Genomic DNA, 7,879 nt, shown 5'->3' on the forward strand with positions numbered 1-7,879 from the left:
ATAGCGGCTCCTAGAGGATTCCTAGAAGTGTTGGGAAAAAGAAAAATATGCAGCCTCCATTATCAATTTTTATTTCAGCTGCACCTCAGAATCCATTAGCCTTATCACAGTAGTGTCTGTAAAGAGGATTCCCCCCATTTTATGATATATTCAATAAGACACACTGATGCTCAGACTCTCAGTTAATACACTAACCTTCAATTTCATATTGCTTAGCCACCAAAATAACTATTATGTGAAGAAAGATTTGGAAAGCCAATCTTAAATCTGAATTGTCATTATCTAAGAGCACAGTGGACACAAACAGGGATCATAGATTCCACTATATAGCTCTCTCATCTTTCATGCAAAACATACATGGTGACTCACAACACAAATTCTGGAGCTACTTGCTCATTTCTCTAACACTTTGTGACATTAGAAATATTGAATGCAGGCTCAAGGATCTTACATTCTGGTACTTAAACACAGTGATGAGCTGCCAAAATCTTAACAACGGGTTCCCTCCTCACGCCACGAGGGGGTCATTGCCTGCCCCCTGGGACTCCTGCCCCATCCAACCCCCTGGGTTCCTTGATGCCCCCCCAGGACCCCTGCCCCATCCACTCCCCTCCCCGTCCCCTGATTGCCCCCAGAACTGGGCAGGAGGGTCTCGTGGGCCACTGTAGTAGGTGCTCACCCCACCCCTAAGAGCCAGAGGCACTTGCCGGGGGGCGAGGTGGGGAGTCCCGGAGATGCTTACCTAAGGCAGCTCCCAGGAAGCATCTGGCAGGTCCCTCTGGCTCCTAGGGACAGGGGAGTGTAGCTAAGGGGCAGGGAGAGTGGCCGCTCCCCCACTGATCACATCAAAAGTGGCGCCTTAGGCGCTGACTCCCTGGGTGCTCTGGGGCTGGAGCACCCATGGGGGAAATTTGGTGGGTGCAGAGCATCCACCAGCAGCTCCCCACCCAGCCTCAGCTCACCTCACCTCCGCTCCGCCTCCTCCCCTGAACACACCGCCCCGCTCTACTTCTCCGCCTCCTCCCCCGGCTTCCTGCAAATCAGCTGTTCGGCGGGAAGCCTGGGAGAGCTGAGAAGCAGGTGGCGGCTTCCTGCTCAGGCCGAGGGTGGCAGAAGTGAGCTGGGGCAAGGAGCGATTCCTCTGCGCGCCCCCAACCCTTGGTTACCTGCTGCAGCGTGGGTGGCCCTCCTCACACCCCCCTGCCCCAGCTCACCTCCGCCTCCCTGGGTCTGAGTGGGAAGCCGTGGCCTGCTTCTCAGCCTGCCCCAGCTTCCTGTGGGAACAGCTGATTCGCAGGAAGCCTGGGGGGGCGGAGAAACAGAGTGGGGCGGCACATTCAAGGGAGGAGGCGGAGGTGAGCTGGGGCGGGGCATGGGGCAGGGAGCTGCCGGTGGGTGCTCTGCATCCACCAAATTTTCCCCTTCGGTGCTCCAGGGCTGTGTTGAACCTGTTGTCCCTCGCGGAACAACCAGTTCTAAAAGGGCTTCTAAATTTAACAACCGGCTCCAGCTCACCACTGCTTAAACACCACACTGATAGGTACGTTTAAATACCATATAAAGATAAACTTTAGAATCTCACACTAAATATATCATTACTGACAAAAGAATAGAGACAATTCTACATAGTTATTTGAAAGTACATTACTTGGAGTTTAACTGCACTATCTGATCTAATGTCACTTGAGAAACCTATGGAAAGCGAATTTGGTTGGTAAAATTATTTTGGGGGATCACTTGAATGAGAGTAATAGGGTTTGAAAACATTTCATTAGAATCTTGACAAGTAAACCTGGCTTCTGGAAGTCATTGGCTAAGAGATTAAAGCGTTCACTGGTGGAAATGGAGGCTCTCTTCTGCTTTAATATAAAGTACACTTTTGTTTTACAGACTGAACGTTCTTAAAAAGGGACCATTTTCACAAAATGGACATGTAATCTAACTCCCAGTATTACCAGGCTTGTAAATTAAAATCATTAATCGGCCCCGCAGGAGCTTAGATGCTGGCACTGTAAATTAGGCTGCCCACTCACTCCAGGCGTGAACTTGGATGGGTCACCGAAGGGATACTCCAGGGCAAATGAAAAGGGTTGGAAATACAATTACTGTATTAGTACTCCCCCATGTCACATTTTTCAAAGTGGCTACATACATCTCACTCCTACCCAGAAGTAAAGGAACAGAACGTCAGCCAAGCATGGCTAGGAAAAAGAAAATACAAGATAAAAGCAGCTGTAATGACACTCAGATTTAATTTAGGGCTCCACGCTGTGCTTTGTTTCTTGGGTAAATGGGACTACAAATACTGTTACGGGAGAACATGTCACCCAGGTAGCAAGTGCCTTTAGTTATTAAACTGTGACATAGGAATTACTATACTGGATTGGACCAGATTTCCTTCTAGACTGGTATCCTTTTGAAAGTGGCCAGTACCAGTTACTTCAGAGGAAGTTATACAAACCCCATGGTAGGCAAATGTGGGGTAGTCTGCCTGCCTCCCCCCCACTTTTAGGTTTCTGCCAGATCTCTACATTAGAGATCGTGTTAAACCCTGAAGCATGAGGTTAAATAATTCATTTTGAATGTGACTGCTTTTATTAAAAAAAGGAGTACTTGTGGCACCTTAGAGACTAACCAATTTATTAGAGCATAAGCTTTCGTGAGCTACAGCTCACTTCAGTAGCTGTAGCTCACGAAAGCTTATGCTCTAATAAATTGGTTAGTCTCTAAGGTGCCACAAGTACTCCTTTTCTTTTTGCGAATACAGACTAACACGGCTGTTACTCTGAAAACTGCTTTTATTGTCACTTTGTTCTTGTGTTATAAGACTGAGAACAGAAGCTTCTGATTTATCTTCTCTATTCCAGTCATTATTTTATATACTTTTGTCAAGTCCCTTCTTATTCATCTGCTTTCTAAGGTAAACAATCCTGGTGTTTTTAATGTCACTTCCCATGAGAGTTTTTCCAGGCCTCTAATAATTTTCATTTCTCTTCTTTGAGCTCCCTCTACTTCCTTTTTCAGAGGGTGACCAGTACTACACATGCTATTCCAGCTGAGACACATAATTTATATGATGGCATTATGATTTTTCAGTACTGTTCTCTATCCCATTCCTTATGGAGCCGAACATCCTTTTTGACTACAGCTGTACATTAGGCTGTCTACAGTGATCCCCAGCTTCCTTTTCTCAGTTTATAGTTAATTTAGATCCTTGCTGTGTGTATGAGTTAGTTCCTGCCCTCTAATGTGCTTTATTTGTATTTATCAACACTGAATTTCATTTCCCAGTATGTTGCCCATACACCTAGCTTGATTATGTTTCTCTGACGTTCCTCATAGTCCTCTCTGGTCCTAACAAATAAGCTTGTGTCATCTGCAGATTTTGGTACTTCACTGCTTACCTCTCTTCCAGATCATTAATCAACGATACATAGTAGGTAATCTTGAGGTAACCTTTAGCCATGATGAAAACTGACCCACTCTTGCCTGTTAATTTTGTTTTCATTAAGAGGGCTGTTTTTCCACTGGAGATCAAACAAGCCCACAGTAGCTTAACAGCTATACCAGCCCTCATCCTAACTTACTTATATTGCAGCAGGCAAACAGGGCAGTCATTCATAGGACAATTCCCCAGTATTACAGGATGGCTTTTACTGGATCATATGTTACAGTACAGCTTTCAAGCCAAACCATAACCTCACGATCTTTGGGTTCTGGCAATGAATATAAAAGCCTTAAAAATTTACTGTAATTTGTTTAACATTGATACAAATATTTGTATGTAAATACAAAGATTTACATTATATGATGGGATGCAAAAGCTGCCAAAAGCAATCTGTCTATAGTAGAACCAAACCAAATAGGTAAATAAAAGAGGAATGTGATAAATCTAGATAGAAGATAGAATATACATTTATTTATACCACACAGAGGGAGGAAAAATCAAACGTCGTTAATATTCACAATCTACATCCCAAACCATGATATAAAATGAACTGTATTCTGAGCTCGTGGTTGTCAGTAAGCTCCACCCATACTAATTATATAGTTTCCATAGTAACTAATGTATTTTGAAGTGGGAAAATGGGAAAGGAAGATGGGAGTAGGACAAAAATATAAAGTGTAAATAGAATACAGAAGGGCTTACTGTGCTGTTCAGACTTTATTGCCAGAAGCCATAATACAGTCTAGCCAAACTTGTGACCCTACCATGCCATCATCTGTTCTACATATAAAGTGCCTCCCTCTTGTGTATTTCAAATTTGTTCCCATCGTTTTAATTAAATGATGGATTATCTTGGTACATAATCACAGCTAGCTTGCCCAGCTCACGGTAGTATTTATGATTTGCTTCTGTGAGGTGTTGACTATTGATTTCCCACTGGTTTCAGAGAGGAGTTGAAGATGCTCAGCACTTCTCAGCAGGATGCAGGCGTTAAGTCTGTAACAACTTCTAGTGGTCTTCTCCAGGACCTTTGTTGGATTATTTCTCATTCTAAATTTTGGCTCCTTTATTATAGGCAAGGTTAGTAACACTGCTTAAGGTTGTCTGGCACTTCCCATTACAAAACCCTGTTTCCAGCTGCTTATAATTGTGCCAAACTTTAACTGTTTGAGCTGTAATTTTGGAAAATTTCAGCCCACAATTCATTTCTTTCCAATAGGGTTAGAGAAAAATACATTTTGCCTACATTGAAAAAATCTGGCAACCTTTTTCAAAATAGCTGTAGTGTCCCCTTGCTTTGAAATATGGATATGAAATTTGGTAGGGAGGGGACCTTTGTCAGGGCTAAGCCTTTTGCCACCCCCATGAAAATTGGCAAAGTTATAAACTCTTGAAAAAATCACAGTTCACACATGCTCATTAGAGACTTCCTAGAGCTACTCAGCTAGATTCCCCAAATATTGTCTGTACCAAGTATGCTCTAGCCCAGAACTGCTGGGAGATCAGCAGGATTTTTACTGCCACTGCTGCTGTGGGCTAGGCTAGCCAGGTCTGGGCACTGAAACTTGAAAACAGGACAACTCTCTCCTGTGCTTTCATTGTTCCTCATGCTGACACCAGGGAGGAAACTGCCTGACTCAAATGCAGAGGACAAGAGCTAGATCTGGGCAGGGGAAGTGGATTTGGACAAGCAGTTTTGGTGGGGGGTGGTAAATGGGAAACTGGGAGTTGGACGGGAGGGAGGCTGGGAACAGGAATCAGTGGGGTGAGGGAAGGAGAGAGATCTGACAAGGAGTCAGGGTGAGGGAAGAGACCTGGAACTGGGATGAGAAGCCTGATGATAGGAGTTTGGGGCTGGGATGAACTGGTTGGGATCCATGCAGTGGATCTAACAGTTCTTACCCCGCCGATGAACTGGTGGGGGGAGGGTATCAGTATGAATCCACATGATCACATTTTGGAGTGTTCAGTTTATCTTTAAAAACACTTAGTTACAAAAATATCCCAAACCCTATGTTAAAAGAGCATTAAGTTTGCAAAGTCAAGCACTCAAAACTTAGGAGATGCCAGAATTTAGATTGCTTGTGCGACCCTAATTCAGTCACCCATGTGCACACAGTATTCCACGATTACATTTTTTTTTCCCACAGGACCCTGGACTCTGTGCACAGAATGTAGCAACTTGGGGGATGGATCAGGTTTGTGTAGAGAAGGAGTCTTTCTCTAAGAGCCCTGTTCACCTGTTGCAGAAGCTGGAAGACACGTAGTGAATAGACAGAGGATTGCATCAAAGTGGAATAAATTCTACTGTGCCTTCTAAGCATCCCACTATCCAAAGTAAATCTTCCAGTACAGGAAAAAGAACCACAAATCCTTCTGTTGTTGAATTAGGTTAACTGCATTCACTTCTTTAGGTATGTCAACCCATTTAACAAAAGTCTCCAAAATATGTTTCCAATACACTAAGGAATAACAAACCTTTCTCTCCTCTTTAGCATTAGTTCTATCATTTTAATTAGAAGCTCATGCTAGTTTGAAGTATCCATATGTTAAAGAAAAAGATTGTTAGGAAGTGTAACAGTCTAAACTCAACCCAGGTTGAATGGAGTTAAGATAGCAATGAATTTTTCCCAACTACCACTACATCAACATGCCAATTTTATATCTATAGATATATCAACAATGCAACTATATTTCCCTATATATCCTAACACAGAGGTGGGCAAAGTACGGCCCGTGGGACTGTCCTGCCCCTCCCCTGCTGTCCCCCCTTCCCCCCAGCCTCAGCACAATGCACTGCCAACGCTCTGGCCTGCCGCTCCTGCCGGGCAGGGCAGCGGCATGGCTGCGAGCTCCTGCCGCTCTGAGTGGCGAGGTGGTGGTGGGGGGTTGGGTAAGGGGTAGGGAGTCCTGGGGGGTAGTCGGGGACAGGGAGCAGGGGACAGTTGGATGGGGCAGAGGTTCGGGGCGGGGGGAAGTCAGGGGATGGCTGGATAGGAGGTGGGGGGCCTGTCAGGGGGCGGGGCTGTGGATAGGGGTCGGGGCAGTCAGGGGACAGTGAGGTTGGATAGGGGGTGGGGTCCTGGGGGGTGGTTAGGGGTAGGGGTCCTGGGAGGGGGTGGTCAAGGGACAAGAAGCTGGTTGGATGAGTCAGTGGTTCTGAGGGGGGCAGTCAGGGGGCAGGAAGTGGGAGGGGGTGGGGTCCAGGCTGTTTGGGGAGGCACAGCCTTCCCTACCTGGCCCTCCATAAAGTTTCACAACCCAAATTTGGCCCTCGGGCCAAAAAGTTTGCCCACCCCATCCTAACATATTGAATATTAAAACCTTAGATTAACCAGACAAAATCATATAGGTCAAGACAGTGTCATATGATCCTAAATATTTTCCTTTATTTCACTTCTACCCAATCAAAACTGATCATCAGTTACTGACAGCGTCCCATGCCTCTGATAGTCTAGAGCCGAGAGAGAGTGTGTCAGGGTTCCCTCCCTACTCTGAATTCTAGGGTACAGATGTGTGGACCCACATGAAAGACCCCCTAAGCTTATTTCTACCAGCTTAGGGTAAAACTTACCCCAGGCACAAACTCTTTGCCCTTGGAGGGTACGCTGCCATCACCAAATGATTTAACAAAGAATCAGGGAAAGGACCACATGGAGTTCCTATTCCCCCAAAATATCCCCCCCAAGCCAGTGGCGTAGCTAGGGGGGGAGCGGGGGAGCAGCCACTCCCCCACTGAGCACAAGTGGCGCCTTGTCAATGTCTTGGCGCCTTTTAAATTTTCCCCTGCAGCAGCACTTTTATTCACCCGGCGGCGCTCCGGGTCTTCGGCAGCACCTCGGCGGTGGGACCTTCACTCGCTCCGGGTCTTTGGCGGCACCTCCAGTGCCGAAGACACCTGGCGCGAGTGAGAGCCTGCTGCTGGAGAGCCGCTGGGTGAGTAAAAGCGCCACAGCGGGTAGTGCCTTTTTTTTGGATCGCTCCCCCTGTTCCCTCCACCTGGCTCCGCGGCTGCCCCAAGCCCTTACCCCCCCTTTCCTGGGGAGGCTTGAGAATAATATCCTAACCAATTGGTTACAAAGTGATCACCGACCCAAACCCCTGGGTTTTAGGACCATGGAGAAATCAGTCAGGCTCTTAAAAGAAACAGAACTTTATTAGAAAGAAAAATGGTAAAAGCAGCACCTCTGTAAAATTAGAAGGGAAGCTAATCTCACAGGGCAATCAGATTTCAAACACAGCGAATTTCCCTCGGGGCAAAAACTTTAAAGTTACAAAAAGAAAACCAGGAATGCACCTTCCTCTCAGCACAGAGAAAAATCAAGCCAAAACAGAAGTAAACTAATGCATTTCCTTGCTAGTACTTACTAATTCTAATGGAATTGGATTGCTTGCTTTCTTGATCTCTCTCCGGCAAGCACACAGAACAGA

The sequence above is a fragment of the Lepidochelys kempii genome, chromosome 6 (assembly GCF_965140265.1).
Source record: "Lepidochelys kempii isolate rLepKem1 chromosome 6, rLepKem1.hap2, whole genome shotgun sequence".
In the NCBI taxonomy this organism is placed as follows: domain Eukaryota; kingdom Metazoa; phylum Chordata; order Testudines; family Cheloniidae; genus Lepidochelys; species Lepidochelys kempii.